Here is a 14,011-nt window from a genome sequence, read left to right as displayed (position 1 = left end):
TCATGGTATATAGTATCATAACCCATCATGGTATATAGTATCATAACCCATAATGGTACTATGGTATATAGTATCATAACCCATAATGGTACTATGGTATATAGTATCATAACCCATATATATAGTATCATAACCCATCATGGTATATAGTATCATAACCCATCATGGTATGTAGTATCATAACCCATCATGGTATATAGTACCATAACCCATCATGGTATATAGTATCATAACCCATAATGGTACTATGGTATATAGTATCATAACCTACAATGGTATATAGTATCATAACCCATAATATATAGTATCATAACCCATATATATAGACCAACCCATATCATAGTATCATAACCCATCATGGTATGTAGTATCATAACCCATCATGGTATATAGTATCATAACCCATCATGGTATATAGTATCATAACCCATATATATAGTATCATAACCCATATATATAGTATCATAACCCATCATGGTATATAGTATCATAACCCATCATGGTATATAGTATCATAACCCATCATGGTATATAGTATCATAACCCATCATGGTATATAGTATCATAACCCATATATATGGTATCATAACACATCATGTATAGTAAATATAGTATAGCATAACCCATCATGGTATATAGTATCATAACCCATCATGGTGTAGTATCATAACCCATCATGGTATATAGTGTCATAATCATGGTATATAGTATCATCACAGTATGTAGTATCATAACCCATCATGGTATATAGTATCATAACCCACCTCCATCATGGTATATAGTATCATAACATCTATAGTATCATAACCCATCATGGTATATAGTATCATAACTCATCATGGCATAACCCATATGGTGTAGTATCATAACCATATATAGTATCATAACCCATCATGGTATATATTATCATAACCCATCGTGGTATATATTATCATAACTCATATGGTATAGTATCATAACCCATCATGGTATATAGTATCATAACCCATCATGGTATATAGTATCATAAACTCATATAGTATCATAACCAACAAGTGGTATATAGTATCATAACCCATCATGGTATATAGTATCATAACCCATATATATAGTAGCATAACCCATCATGGTATATAGTATCATAACCCATCATGGTATAAAGTATCATGACCCATCATGATATATATTATCATAACCCATCATGGTATATAGTATCATAACCCATCATGGTATATATTATCATAACCCATCATGGTATATAGTATCATGACCCATCATGGTTATATAACCCATCATGGTATATAGTATCATAACCCAATAATAATTGTGTGTGTGTGTGTGTGTGTGTGTGTGTGTGTGTGTGTGTGTGTGTGTGTGTGTGTGTGTGTGTGTGTGTGTGTGTGTGTGTGTGTGTGTGTGTGTGAACAACAGGACCTGTGTGATATGACCCTGACAAGAGGATCCTTCACCTATTCCAACGGTGAAGAGTACCATGGGGAGTGGAGGGAAGGCAAGATCCCTCTATCCCTCTATCACTTTACTCATCCCTCTATCACTTTACTGATCCCTCTATCCTCTATCACTTTACTAATCCCTCTATCACTTTACTAATCCCTCTATCCTCTATCACTTACTCATCCCTCTATCACTTTACTAATCCCTCTATAACTTTACTAATCCCTCTATCACTTTACTCATCCCTCTATCACTTTACTCATCCCTCTATCCTCTATCACTTTACTAATCCCTCTATCACTTTACTAATCCCTCTATCACTTTACTAATCCCTCTATCACTTTACTAATCCCTCTATCACTTTACCAATCCCTCTATCACTTTACCAATCCCTCTATCACTTTACTAATCCCTCTATCACTTTACTCATCCCTCTATCCTCTATCACTTTACTAATCCCTCTATCACTTTACTCATCCCTCTATCACTTTACTCATCCCTCTATCACTTTACTCATCCCTCTATCACTTTACTCATCCCTCTATCCTCTATCACTTTACTAATCCCTCTATCACTTTACTAATCCCTCTATCCTCTATCACTTTACTCATCCCTCTATCACTTTACTAATCCCTCTATAACTTTACTAATCCCTCTATCACTTTACTAATCCCTCTATCACTTTACTAATCCCTCTATCCTCTATCACTTTACTAATCCCTCTATCCTCTATCACTTTACTAATCCCTCTATCACTTTACTAATCCCTCTATCACTTTACTCGTCCCTCTATCACTTTACTCGTCCCTCTATCACTTTACTCGTCCCTCTATCACTTTACTCATCCCTCTATCACTTTACTCATCCCTCTATCACTTTACTCATCCCTCTATCACTTTACTCATCCCTCTATCACTTTACTAATCCCTCTATCCTCTATCACTTTACTAATCCCTCTATCACTTTACTAATCCCTCTATCCTCTATCACTTTACTCATCCCTCTATCACTTTACTAATCCCTCTATAACTTTACTAATCCCTCTATCACTTTACTAATCCCTCTATCACTTTACTCATCCCTCTATCCTCTATCACTTTACTAATCCCTCTATCACTTTACTAATCCCTCTATCACTTTACTAATCCCTCTATCACTTTACCAATCCCTCTATCACTTTACCAATCCTTCTATCACTTTACCAATCCCTCTATCACTTTACTCATCCCTCTATCACTTTACTCATCCCTCTATCCTCTATCACTTTACTAATCCCTCTATCACTTTACTCATCCCTCTATCACTTTACTCATCCCTCTATCACTTTACTCATCCCTCTATCACTTTACTCATCCCTCTATCACTTTACTCATCCCAATATCACTTTACTCATCCCTCTATCACTTTACTCATCCCTCTATCACTTTACTCATCCCTCTATCACTTTACTCATCCCTCTATCCTCTATCACTTTACTCGTCCCTCTATCCTCTATCACTTTACTAATCCCTCTATCACTTTACTCGTCCCTCTATCACTTTACTCGTCCCTCTATCACTTTACTCGTCCCTCTATCACTTTACTCGTCCCTCTATCACTTTACTCGTCCCTCTATCACTTTACTCGTCCCTCTATCACTTTACTCATCCCTCTATCACTTTACTCATCCCTCTATCACTTTACTCATCCCTCTATCACTTTACTCATCCCTCTATCACTTTACTCATCCCTCTATCACTTTACACATCCCTCTATCACTTTACACATCCCTCTATCACTTTACACATCCCTCTATCACTTTACTCATCCCTCTATCACTTTACACATCCCTCTATCACTTTACTAATCCCTCTATCACTTTACTCATCCCTCTATCACTTTACTCATCCCTCTATCACTTTACTCATCCCTCTATCACTTTACTCATCCCTCTATCACTTTACTCATCCCTCTATCACTTTACTCATCCCTCTATCACTTTACTCATCCCTCTATCACTTTACACATCCCTCTATCACTTTACCAATCCCTCTATCACTTTACTCATCCCTCTATCCTCTGTCACTTTACTAATCCCTCTATCACTTTACTCATCCCTCTATCACTTTACACATCCCTCTATCACTTTACACATCCCTCTATCACTTTACTCATCCCTCTATCCCTTATAGCTTGTCTCAGACAATCCTGCAGATGAAGAAGCCGGTGTGGGGGTCCTGGGCTGGCGTGGTTACACGGTTACATATACTGCCAAATTCTCTAAAAGGATGTTGGAGGCGGCTTATCGTAGAGAAATTAACATAAAATTCCCTGGCAATAGCTCTGGTGGACATTCCTGAAGTCAGCATGCCAATTGCACACTCCATCAAAACTTGAGACATCTATGGTGTTGTGTTGTGTGACAAAAAGGCACATTTTAGAGTGGCTTTTTATTGTCCCTAGCACAAGGAGCACCTGTGTAGCACCTGTGTAATAATGCTGTTTAATCAGCTTCTTGATATGCCACACCTGTCAGGCGGATGGGTTATCTTGGCAGAGGAGAAATGCTCACTAACAGGGACATAAACACATTTTGAGAGAAATAAGCTTTTTGTGTGTATGGAACATTTCTGGGATATTTTATTTCAGCTCATGAAACATGGGACCAACACTTTGCATGTTGCGTTTCTATTTTTACTCGGTATAAATACAACATTTATGTACTCCAACAGTACACGTCAGACATGAAAGTAAAGTTAGCAGGTACTTTACATGCTCCATTCCCCCTCTGGATGTATTTCTCACTGTGTCAGCCTCAGGTGTCTGGAGGTTTCAAATGAATCAAAAGTCTCAACTCAGTCCAGATTGTTGCTTCTGAGTAAACAGCAGAGAGGAGTGGTAGGCTGGAGCCTAAGAGTGTGTCGTCTGTACTAATTCTAGGTCACAAACAGAATCCGTATCCACCGGCAATTCTCTACAGACTATATACCATCTGCTGTCATAGCAACAACACACATACAAATACACAAGCAAACAAATACACACACACACACACACACACAGCCGCGTAATATCACATTAACGCTACACTGACCAAACCAGTATTTGCCGTTTGACAAAAACACGAGACGTCACGGTAGCCCCAGAGATAAAGGATGCCATAATAACTAGAGAACAAGTTTGGAGCTATTTTAGAAAACCGTTCTGTTTCACTGATAACATATCGTGGCTTCAGAGAGGTCAGAGGTCATTTGGTGTGTCTGGTGTGTAGTTTCGTTCCCTTGTTGTAAGGGTGATTGTTTGTATTGACAGGTATAGCTAACAGGTTGAAGTGGGACACACAGGAGACAGGCTGACTGACGGCATATCTTTTAGCATCTTTTATTATCCACCGTTCAAGTCTGTTATAAGCTAAGAAAGACAACTTTGAGAGAGATGTGGGGGGGGAGTGGTCAGTGCACTAGGACTATTGATTGATATAAAACCCGACAAATTCAGCTAAAGCTAAATTAGCATGGCAACCGTGGCAACCGTGACCTAACAACAAGATTGGCCCCGACGATACGATGCTAAGAACCGTTCACCAGCTTAAACTCTGAACTGATTTCTGGAATCAAACTAGACGAAAAGAGAGACGGGCAGTTTGTAAGTACAGTAGTGTACACAGTCTATTAGCTGGTCCGAAGCTTGGCCTCTAATTAGTGCTTTTATTGTTTTACACTGTGTACTTTTTATTTTCTACATTTTACGGCTTCTTGTTTGCTTATAATTATTTTCATTGTATTGTTTTAATGGTAAGTGTGTTGCTATTTTTAATGCACTTTAAATACAATTTATATTTGATCCAGTAGCACTACTGCTTTAGCTAAACTAGTAAGGCTAATTACTCTGTACAATAAGGGAAATGAATTAGTTGTAATAGTAGGGGGAAATGAATTAGTTGTAATAGTAGGGGGAAATGAATTAGTTGTAATACTGGGGGAAATGAATTAGTTGTAATAGTAGGGGGAAATGAATTAGTTGTAATACTAGGGGAAATGAATTAGTTGTAATACTAGGGGGAAATGAATTAGTTGTAATAGTAGGGGGAAATGAATTAGTTGTAATACTAGGGGGAAATTAATTAGTTGTAATACTGGGGGAAATGAATTAGTTGTAATAGTAGGGGGAAATGAATTAGTTGTAATACTAGGGGGAAATGAATTAGTTGTAATACTGGGGGAAATGAATTAGTTGTAATAGTAGGGGGAAATGAATTAGTTGTAATACTGGGGGAAATGAATTAGTTGTAATAGTAGGGGAAATGAATTAGTTGTAATACTAAGGGGAAATGAATTAGTTGTAATACTGGGGGAAATGAATTAGTTGTAATACTGGGGGAAATGAATTAGTTGTAATAGTAGGGGAAATGAATTAGTTGTAACAGTAGGGGGAAATGAATTAGTTGTAACAGTAGGGGGAAATGAATTAGTTGTAACAGTATGGGGAGATGTTTGTGTGTTATACGTATCTTGCTTGGAAACAAGTTGTGGCATTGATAATAGTTCTAGGTCAAACTGTCAAGTCATTTCCCATACATTTTCGTTCAGAATGTTTTTGACAGTTCAGGAATTTGACCTTGATCACGTGAGCTAGAGAAACACGGGATAGAAATGCACTTTCTCGTGTCCTTTAAGTTTTAAATGGTTGCTATTTCAACCCTCGTGCCTCGTGTAAGACGACTGACGTCCCTGCTTGACAAATCAAATCAAATGTTATTGGTCACATACACATGGTTAGCAGATCTTATTGCAAGTGTAGCGAAATGCTTCTGCTTCTATATCCGACAGTGAGGCTGTATCTAACAGGTAATATCTAACAATTCCACAACAAAATCTACTATCTAACCAACATTCAGTGGACCTCAGTCAGTGGAAGGAAGCCTTGTGAAATCTCAACCACCGCCTCTTACTTAACTCTACTTGGCTGTGGCTTCGACACTGAGCTTTGGGGGACACAAATCCCATGTCAACACCGTGCGGCCCACACACACATACACACGCACGTGCAGATGCACACACAGACACACACATTAAGGGCTTATAAATAAGCACCTGTTGTATTCGGTGCACGTGACAAATACAATTTGATTTGATTCCGGAAGGCTCTTGACTGTATTTCGTCTAACAGCCAGTTTAGTTTTACCTCGCCGTCCAAATCTCATTAAAAATAAAAACTGAACTGAGATTAGAGAGAGGAGGTTTGCGTAGTCATAGTGACAGATGGCACATCTAATTTAGTCAATCTACACCACTAGCTGGCAGCCCTGTGCTCTTTCATCCCATCCCCTCCCTCACCCTTTCCTCTCTCACCCTTCCCTCCCTCTCTCACCCCTCCCTCCCTCACCCTTTCCCATCCCTCTCTCACCCCTCCTCCCTCACCCTTTCCTCTACCTCTCTCACCCCTCCCTCTCCCTCTATCACCCCTCCCCCCTCACCCTTTCCTCTCCCTCTCACCCCTCCTCCCTCCAGTCCTCTCACCCCTCCTCCCTTCACTCCGCTCACCCCCTCCTCCCTCACCGCTCTCTCAACCCTCCTCCCTCCAGTCCTCTCACCCCCTCCTCCCTCCAGTCCTCTCACCCCTCCTCCCTCCAGTCCTCTCACCCCTCCTCCCTCTCTCACCCCTCCTCACTCCACTCCTCTCACCCCTCCTCCCTCGACTCCTCTCACCCCTCCTCCCTCCACTTCTCTCACCCCTCCTCCCTCACCCCCTTCCTAAATCCTAATAGTATGTTAAACTAATTTAGTACACTAGTATCTGGCAGCAGAAAACCACCCTCATCTCTCTCACTCCCCTCCTCTCCCTCTCTCACTCTCACCTCCCCTCCCCCTCCACCCTCCCCCTTCCTCTCTCACTCTCACCTCCCCCTCCCTCCACCCTCCCCCTTCCTCTCCCTCTCTCACTCTCACTCTCACCTCCCCCTTCCTAAATCCTAATCCACTGTGTTCACTTGTGTGCTCCGCTACTTTACGTTCAAACGTATTGCTGCCCAAATACCTACATAGCAACGAGAAGCTCAGAACATTTCACCTGACCTCATTCAGTGGACCTCATTCAGTGGACCTCATTCAGTGGACCTCATTCAGTGGACCTCATTCAGTGGACTCCGTGCAGTGGACCTCATTCAGTGGACCTCATTCAGTGGACCCCATGCAGTGGACCTCATTCAGTGGACCTAATTCAGTGGACCTCATTCAGTGGAATCCATGCAGTGGACCTCATTCAGTGGACCTCATTCAGTGGACCCCATGCAGTGGACCTCATTCAGTGGACCTCATTCAGTGGACTCCATGCAGTGGACTCCATGCAGTGGACCTCATTCAGTGGACTCCATGCAGTGGACCTCATTCAGTGGACCCCATGCAGTGGACCTCATTCAATGGACTCCATGCAGTGAACCTCATTCAGTGGACCCCATGAAGTGGACCTCATTCATTAGGCCCCATGCAGTGGACCTCATTCAGTGGACCCCATGCAGTGGACCTCATTCAGTAGGCTACATTTGGGAGAATGCTGTAGCCTACAATACACACAGGTGTAAAATACCTCCTAGAGGGTATGTGTTAAATCTACGTAGACTGACAGGACAAAACATCTACATTAGAATTCTTTCTTTTTTTACTCGCTATATTTTTTTACACACATTCTTTACTAGAAGTGACAAGGCAGCCTGTTTGTTAAGTTCCAAGAACATTCAGAGACCCTGAGATTGGTATGTCTTAGAGCAAGAAAATCTTTTAGTCCCACTTCACTGTTAAATTACTTTCGATCCAACTGCCCACGAAAAGTGTCATTTTCTTTAACTACATAGGTTACAGAGACCCTGAGATGTGTGTTTGAATAGAACATGCCCAGAACTCCCAAAGAAACAACAGTATAGAAGTTAACAAGGACCAAGGGAAGACAGGCAGCCTCTTTTCAACAAGCCCTGAGCGTTGTATTTGAAAGCCCTGAGAGTTGTATTTGGAAGCCCTGAGAGTTGTATTTGGAAGCCCTGAGAGTTGTATTTGAAAGCCCTGAGAGTTGAATTTGGAAGCCCTGAGAGTTGTATTTGGAAGCCCTGAGAGTTGTATTTGGAAGCCCTGAGAGTTGTATTTGGAAGCCCTGAGAGTTGTATTTGAAAGCCCTGAGAGTTGTATTTGGAAGCCCTGAGCGTTGTATTTGGAAGCCCTGAGCGTTGTATTTGGAAGCCCTGAGCGTTGTATTTGGAAGCCCTGAGAGTTGTATTTGGAAGCCCTGAGAGTTGTATTTGGAAGCCCTGAGAGTTGTATTTGGAAGCCTTGAGAGTTGTATTTGGAAGCCCTGAGAGGTGTATTTGGAAGCCTTGAGAGGTGTATTTGGAATCCCTGAGAGTTGTATTTGGAAGCCCTGAGAGGTGTATTTGGAAGCCCTGAGAGGTGTATTTGGAAGCCTTGAGAGTTGTATTTGGAAGCCCTGAGAGGTGTATTTGGAAGCCCTGAGAGTTGTATTTGGAGCAATACATTTTTTTTCCTGACCCAACCACCCCATGACAAGTGATGTGGGTTTGAGTAGACAGACCTGGAATTTCTAAATAAGCTGCATGTATAGTTTAAAGAACAAGGACAAAAGTGAGAGAGACAGACAGACAGACAGACAGACAGACAGACAGACAGACAGACAGACAGACAGACAGACAGACAGACAGACAGACAGACAGACAGACAGACATGTACTGTATAGTGTGTAAGGATAAAGGTGAGACAGACAGGCTTTTTTAAAGTTCTAGGTACAGGCCGAAACCCAGAGAGTCTATATAGCAGCTGTACTATAGAGCTGATGGTTTCATATGGTCCAATAATCTCTTCACCTTGCATTAACCTCTTACACATGAGGCATCTTTATCCTTTATCCACATGGTGATTTATGAACAATTATTATAAAAAATAAGGTGCTCTTTTGATTTCTTTCATTCATGTTTTAGAGTGAATTTGACAGTTGTTATTTTTGTCCAGTTCCGTCTATTGCAATTTAATTTTGCACTAACTTGGCTGCTCGCTAACTAACTGATAACTAACATAACTAACTAACTTGTGACTGACCAAAGAGACCAGCAACGCGGGATCTGACCACCATCCACTTGTTTAGGTTTTTTTGTTTGACCTTTGCTTGCTCAAGGAATGTTAAAGGCCTAGAAAAATCTTATTACGCTGATGGTTCACACTGTAACTCAACTAACTAACTAACTGGCTGAAACAACCCTCGTCTGACAAAGAACTGAGCTGACTGACTGTTTGAACAACCCTCAGGTCTGGAGACATGGTCCAGGCCAGTAACTAACTGGTTTGTCTGTCCCCCAGGTCTGAGACATGGTCTAGGCCAGTAACTGGTTTGTCTGTCCCCCAGGTCTGAGACATGGTCTAGGCCAGTAACTAACTGGTTTGTCTGTCCCCCAGGTCTGAGACATGGTCTAGGCCAGTAACTAACTGGTATTGTCTGTCCCCCAGGTCTGAGACATGGTCCAGGCCAGTAACTAACTGGTTTGTCTGTCCCCCAGGTCTGAGACATGGTCTAGGCCAGTAACTAACTGGTTTGTCTGTCCCCCAGGTCTGAGACATGGTCTAGGCCAGTAACTAACTGGTTTGTCTGTCCCCCAGGTCTGAGACATGGTCTAGGCCAGTAACGAACTGGTTTGTCTGTCCCCCAGGTCTGAGACATGGTCCAAGCCAGTAACCAACTGGTTTGTCTGTCCCCCAGGTCTGAGACATGGCTCAGGCCAGTAACTAACTGGTTTGTCTGTCCCCCAGGTCTGAGACATGGTCTAGGCCAGTAACTAACTGGTTTGTCTGTCCCCCAGGTCTGAGACATGGCTAGGCCAGTAACCAACTTGGCTTGTCTGTCCCCCAGGTCTGAGACATGGTCTAGGCCAGTAACTAACTGGTTTGTCTGTCCCCCAGGTCTGAGACATGGTCTAGGCCAGTAACTAACTGGTTTGTCTGTCCCCCAGGTCTGAGACATGGTTTAGGCCAGTAACGAACTGGTTTGTCTGTCCCCCAGGTCTGAGACATGGTCTAGGCCAGTAACTAACTGGTTTGTCTGTCCCCCAGGTCTGAGACATGGTCCAGGCCAGTAACTAACTGGTTTGTCTGTCCCCCAGGTCTGAGACATGGTCTAGGCCAGCTGACGTTAAGTGACGGGACGTGTTACACTGGTCAGTTCGAGAACGGACTCTTCAACGGCTGTGGGATGCTGGTCTTCCCTGATGGATCCAGGTAACAATGTCTCACCATTCCTATTTCACCTTTGACCCTGCTAATGACATTAAAACTGTCTGATGTCTGAAGCGCCGGCTGTGTCTGAAATGACCCTATTCCCCTTATAGCACATTTCTATTGACCGAAGCCCCGAGGCAACGTGTCGCAGTTAGATATCTCCCCTGTTCATCGTCTTCATTTGTGTCACTTCTACCTGGAAGTTGAATTCCTTACCGCGTCCATGTGGTTTTGCAAACAGATGTTCTCTTAGTGTTGTGATCCAACTCCACTCCGATGTCACACAAAGTCATGTGGGGATGCAATTTGTGTTGCTTGCATCACAATTATAACCAACCTCCTTCACCTTGAGAGCAGAGCTTGATTGAGATAAGTAAGTGTCAGTTGCTTTAACGAGGATCGAGGATCGAGGCAACGTCACACACTGAAGTAAAACTAATCGCTGCACAAATGGACTTTTTTTTGCTGTGTATTGTATTCCGTGTCGAAGAGCACGTAGCAGACCTGGGTTGTGAGGACAGGAGCATGGATCAGTCCATCAGTGAAGATTCCTCCCACCTCAGGTCAAGACTCTCTGCTTATATTTGTCTGTGTTCTGACAGCATTCTGTTCTTGTTCGAGACTTCTTGGTGACATTTCTCAGCTGAATGATATCTATTATATGACAGCATAGCTCACTAAATAGTTATGCACCAGACAACTGCCTAACAAATACATTTTTGAGAATCCACTCAAAACAAACTTAACAAAATCAGTGTGCAGAAACAAACTCCTTGACATTGGGGTCCTATTCATTATGGTAAGCAGTGAAAAACACTTTTAAACGCTTTGCTACAGAAAACTAAAATCAGAATCATAATGTTACCTGGTGATATGGTGCTGCTAGTGAAAGACAACATAGTCAGAATGTTACTTGGTGATATGGTGCTGCAAGTGAAAGACAACATAGTCAGAATGTTACTTGGTGATATGGTGCTGCTAGTGAAAGACAACATATTCAGAATGTTACTTGGTGATATGGTGCTGCTAGTGAAAGACAACATAGTCAGAATGTTACTTGGTGATATGGTGCTGCTGGTGAAAGACAACATAGTCAGAATGTTACCTGGTGATATGGTGCTGCTAGTGAAAGACAACATAGTCAGAATGTTACCTGGTGATATGGTGCTGCTAGTGAAAGACAACATATTCAGAATGTTACCTGGTGATATGGTGCTGCTAGTGAAAGACAACATAGTCAGAATGTTACTTGGTGATATGGTGCTGCTAGTGAAAGACAACATAGTCAGAATGTTACTTGGTGATATGGTGCTGCTAGTGAAAGACAACATAGTCAGAATGTTACTTGGTGATATGGTGCTGCTAGTGAAAGACAACATATTCAGAATGTTACTTGGTGATATGGTGCTGCTAGTGAAAGACAACATATTCAGAATGTTACTTGGTGATATGGTGTTGCTAGTGAAAGACAACATAGTCAGAATGTTACTTGGTGATATGGTGCTGCTAGAAAGACAACATAGTCAGAATGTTACTTGGTGATATGGTGCTGCTAGTGAAAGACAACATAGTCAAGAATGTTACTTGGTGATATGCGCTGCTAGTGAAAGACAACATAGTCAGAATGTTACTTGGTGATATGGTGCTGCTAGTGAAAGACAACATATTCAGAATGTTACTTGGTGATATGGTGCTGCTAGTGAAAGACAACATAGTCAGAATGTTACTTGGTGATATGGCGCTAGTGAAAGACAACATAGTCAGAATGTTACTTGGTGATATGGTGCTGCTAGTGAAAGACAACATAGTCAGAATGTTACCTGGTGATATGGTGCTGCTAGTGAAAGACAACATAGTCAGAATGTTACCTGGTTATATGGTGCTGCTAGTGAAAGACAACATAGTCAGAATGTTACTTGCTGATATGGTGCTGCTAGTGAAAGACAACATAGTCAGAATGTTACTTGGTGATATGGTGCTGCTAGTGAAAGACAACATAGTCAGAATGTTACTTGGTGATATGGTGCTGCTAGTGAGACAACATAGTCAGAATGTTACTTGGTGATATGGTGCTGTTGAAAGACCATAGTGAATGTTACTTGGTGATATGGTGCTGCTAGTGAAAGACAACATAGTCAGAATGTTACCTGGATATGGTGCTGCTAGTGAAAGACAACATAGTCAGACTGTTACCTGGTGATATGGTTCTGCTAGTGAAAGACAACATAGTCAGAATGTTACCTGGTGATATGGTGCTGCTAGTGAAAGACAACATAGTCAGAATGTTACCTGCTGATATGGTGCTGCTAGTGAACGACAACATAGTCAGAATGTTACTTGGTGATATGGTGCTGCTAGTGAACGACAACATAGTCAGAATGTTACTTGGTGATATGGTGCTGCTAGTGAAAGACAACATAGTCAGAATGTTACTTGGTGATATGGTGCTGCTAGTGAAAGACAACATAGTCAGAATGTTACTTGGTGATATGGTGCTGCTAGTGAAAGACAAGATAGTCAGAATGTTGCTTGGTGATATGGTGCTGCTAGTGAAAGACAACATATTCAGAATGTTACCTGGTGATATGGTGCTGCTAGTGAAAGACAACATAGTCAGAATGTTACTTGGTGATATGGTGCTGCTAGTGAAAGACAAGATAGTCAGAATGTTGCTTGGTGATATGGTGCTGCTAGTGAAAGACAACATATTCAGAATGTTACCTGGTGATATGGTGCTGCTAGTGAAAGACAACATAGTCAGAATGTTACCTGGTGATATGGTTCTGCTGGTGAACGACAACATTTAGAGACAGAATACAGACAGGTTAAAACAAAGGGTACGTTTGATACACAGTGGGTGGACAGATGTATAGTATCAGTAGAAATATGTCAGTTTTCAGAGATGAACAGAGTGCAATGCAGTATAGTACAGTTATTTAGATTACAGTCCAGAGATGGCTTGATGTGGTGTGCAGCAACGAGTCCATAGACCTTTAGTCTCTATTGGCCAGATAGCTGGTTGGTGAGGGCCACAGCCCGGGGGAATAGACTTTTCAGGTGGCAGTTTTGGTCATGAGTGACCTGAACCGCCTGCCAGAGGGGCATTTTTGGAGGAGGGGGTGACCGGGTGGGAGGGGTTGGCAATGATCTTTCCTGCACACTTCCTTGCCCTGGAGTCGAGCAGGACCTCGATGGAGGGCAGGTGGCAGCCGATGATCCTCTCTGCAGAACGGACAATGCATTGCAGTTTGCCCATGCAGCGGGCAGATCCAAGCCCAAAGCAGACGGTGATAGAGTTGAGGATGGACTCGACGATTGTGCGTAAAACC

At 42.2% G+C, this 14,011-nt stretch overlaps 1 protein-coding gene across 1 annotated transcript in view; it reads right to left on the bottom strand.

The window, feature by feature from the left end:
* Positions 1–14,011, bottom strand: part of LOC135528314 (slit homolog 1 protein-like) — a 186,981-nt gene that overhangs the window by 18,292 nt on the left and 154,678 nt on the right.

The sequence above is a fragment of the Oncorhynchus masou genome, chromosome 5, assembly GCF_036934945.1.
Source record: "Oncorhynchus masou masou isolate Uvic2021 chromosome 5, UVic_Omas_1.1, whole genome shotgun sequence".
NCBI classification, from domain to species: Eukaryota; Metazoa; Chordata; class Actinopteri; order Salmoniformes; family Salmonidae; genus Oncorhynchus; species Oncorhynchus masou.
The sequence above is the reverse complement of the archived record's forward strand: the minus strand, read 5'-3'. Positions and strand labels throughout refer to the sequence as shown.